Consider the following 3,264-nt stretch of genomic DNA (forward strand, 5'->3'; position numbering starts at 1 on the left):
TTGTCCACTGGGCACATTTGGTTCATTAGAAGGTCTTATTCCAACCAATGTAGCATATGTAGCTTACTCACATTGTTAAATATGGATAAGTGAAACTAACATCACAGGTTTTTCGATAGGAGCAGCATCTGTAGAGATGTGTCAGCCATGTACACCAGGGCAGTACTGTGCACAACCTGGGCTGAGTTCACCCTCTGGTCCCTGTAGTCCAGGATACTACTGTACTGAAGGATCACACATACCGACACCTCAGTACTATAACAATTCTGGTACTTACGCCACTCAGGACACAGATTGATCAGTCATAATGTTATGAGTTCAAGCATCATAACAGTATTTATTATATGTTCTAGAATGTGAAGAGCATGGGGTTCGTTCAGTGAGGGGGGTCTATTCTTTGATTAAGTTCATTGGGGATATCTGTCCTGCAGGGCACTACTGCCCAATTGGGAGCGCACGACCAGAACCCTGCCCACCAGGTAAAGTTTGAACCACAAACTATCAGCTCTTAGCAGGTTGAGTAAAACTATCATCTTAGTATGGCAGCAATAGATCATCCAAAAATAAAACTTCTGTCTTTTTCTCACTCTCGTGTTGTTTTAAACCCATACAGGATGATATTCTCTATTCTATGGAACTCAAAAGGAAACAATTGCAGAATATTCATGTTGTTGTTTTTTTTCCATGCAATGAAGGCATACAGGGTCTGTCAAACTCCAAAAAGGTTGTTGCAAGTTTATATATAATAAATACTTAGTGACAGCCCAGGGTCACTAAGCTTTTGTCATATGGAAAGAGCAGCATCAGCAATCTGCTAAATTTCTCGTTTTGTGTTACACGGAAGAAAGAAAGTTATACATGTTATACATGACATAAGGATGACAGAATTTTGATTTCTGGATATGTTACAATATTTGTATTAAATGTATTAAGAGACATTACTCTCACCTGCAATTTACAGAAATATACTTAACACTAAACTGAGCAGTATTTTTCAAAATGTATGTTTTAAAGATGCACACGATTTGTTTGTGTCATCTTGGACTTATATTGACAGCTAGCGGCTTGGATGCAGCATCATTTAAAGGAATAGTTCACCCAAAAATGAAAATTCTCTCATTATTCTCTTACCCTGATGCCATCCCAGATGTGTATGACTGTCTTTCATCAGCAGAACACAATTAAAGATTTTTAGAAGAAGATAGAGTTCTGTCAGGTCTTTATAATGCAAGTAAAGAAGGGGAGGAGTGGTTCCGTCCGCCAGGGGCCGGAGGACTCGCTGCCGTCCACCGGGGGAGGCCCTGAAACAGTATAAGGACAGGCAAGGAGGAGGCGGGAACTGGCTGAACAGTAAAAATAAAGTTTAATAGGAAACTCTTATGTTTAACAACATAAACACAGGCACACATGCAATGCGGCCGCATGCGTCTCTCTCCCTCTCGAACTGGCGCCTCCGGCTCCCCTTTATCTCGCTCTCCCACTGATCAGCTGATTCAGCGCTGGCCATGCATCATCACGGCCTGGCAACGCCCTCCTCCTCGTCACACAGTGTGCCGAAACCCAGGAGCAGGGGCGGGTTTACGATTTCTGAGGCCCCAAGCATCCGACCAAGCCGGGGCCCCATTTCGAAAATGTTTGCTTAAAAAATGACATAAAATGTATTTTAAATCCATCCTTTCAACCATTGTAGCCAAGTACATTCAAAATGTTTAATGAAATAAAAACATATTAAAAGATATTTTTAGATAAAGATAATAAAAAATATATTTAATGCATGTTTTCCAGTTTTGCCACAATACAGTGATTAAAATAAATAAATAAATAAAATAAAAAAATTATTTACCTACGTATATTTTTACAAAACAATTTATTTATTTTTTATTTTATTTTTTTGTGTGTGTGCAAAACCTACTACACCCAGTAACATTTTGGAATTCAGTTGTTATTTATTAATATTATAACAACAATTATTTATTGTTGTCCAGTTTGTCATTATAATATGATACAGTATTATTATTACTTTGAGGATTTGTTGTATACAATAGTAATATATTCCTGTTTATATACTTTATATTCTGATGCTTTGGCTGTATTTTATGCAAGCATCGTAAGCAACATTTGTAACAGTATTGTAACAGTAGACATACGGCACAGCCGGCCCCTCAGCACACTAGAGCAGAAGGAAAAAACAACATTGCCGTTTATCAAGCGCTGAAACTTTGCTTGTTGCAGAACAATCTGGAATAATGTTAAACATTGTAACAGTCACCTCTTTGCAACCTGAACTTGTTCAGAACGTTAAATCTTTGTGTCACCTGCGCTAAAACAATCTAGACACAGTTCAACGACTGACACAGAACGCAGACTCGGCATGCATTTTTGAAACCTGAAGCTCTTATTAACTTGACAGTGTCTAAAAATGTGCCAGTCCTCAGTGAAACACTGAAGAAACAGCGAGACGCGGTGCAGCATGTACGGACGTTCGTCCAGCGCGTGTTTACATAGAAAAACAATGGAAAAACAGAACAGACGCAGGCAAAAACACGTTCGTGTGAACGGCCCCTAACTCATCCGTTCACGTGTATCTGTGAGTGAGAGCGCGAAACAAGTTCGGATGGCCTGTATATTTATTTTATAATTTTTTTCATAAATTACAAACCCGAACCCTACTTAAAAAACTCACCTGTCTCGACCCCGGCGGCTTCTAACGTGAACCGCTGACAACAGTGTATTTGCGCGTGTATCCAGAACATCATGTCACCCCTCAAGCGTGTTTTTGTGGAGCATCCTCACGGCCCGGCCACGCCCTCCTCCTCGCCACAGCACAGTAAAGTTACTTCTAGCTTCTTAAATTGCTTTTGTAGTCGGCTTCAAAAATGTATATGAATGCACTTTTGGTGTAGTGATAACTTTAAGATATTTTTGTGACGCTGATTCACAAATATAACTGGTCTGATCTCTTACCACACGTGGATGACGTTTGTAAAATGGCAAAACTGCATGATCAGTCGGATTAGATTATCCAAAAATGTAATCTACAAGATTACATTACTGATTGCATTTTTTGTCATGTAATTTGTAATCAGAACCTGATTACAATTCACAAGTAATCCACCCAGTGCTGCAGATGCCATTGTAGAAATGTATTATTCATAGTCAGCCATGATTACTTTAATCAATGAGTGAAGGTGTCAAATAACAGGAAGGTTACTAAGATTAAGCAAGTAGTATTCTAACATGGCAGCCCCCATGTGCCCCTCCAAT

The 3,264-nt window shown here is 39.3% G+C and overlaps 1 long non-coding RNA gene across 1 annotated transcript; it reads right to left on the reverse strand.

The window, feature by feature from the left end:
- Nucleotides 1-1,346: 1,346 nt before the first annotated feature.
- Nucleotides 1,347-2,818, reverse strand: LOC127429762 (uncharacterized). Its single transcript, XR_007895330.1, has 2 exons — nucleotides 2,684-2,818; nucleotides 1,347-1,638 (listed from the first exon to the last, which is right to left on the reverse strand). It is a non-coding gene; the product is annotated as an uncharacterized LOC127429762 (long non-coding RNA).
- Nucleotides 2,819-3,264: the final 446 nt, after the last annotated feature.

The sequence above is a fragment of the Myxocyprinus asiaticus genome, chromosome 39, assembly GCF_019703515.2.
Source record: "Myxocyprinus asiaticus isolate MX2 ecotype Aquarium Trade chromosome 39, UBuf_Myxa_2, whole genome shotgun sequence".
Lineage (NCBI taxonomy): Eukaryota > Metazoa > Chordata > Actinopteri > Cypriniformes > Catostomidae > Myxocyprinus > Myxocyprinus asiaticus.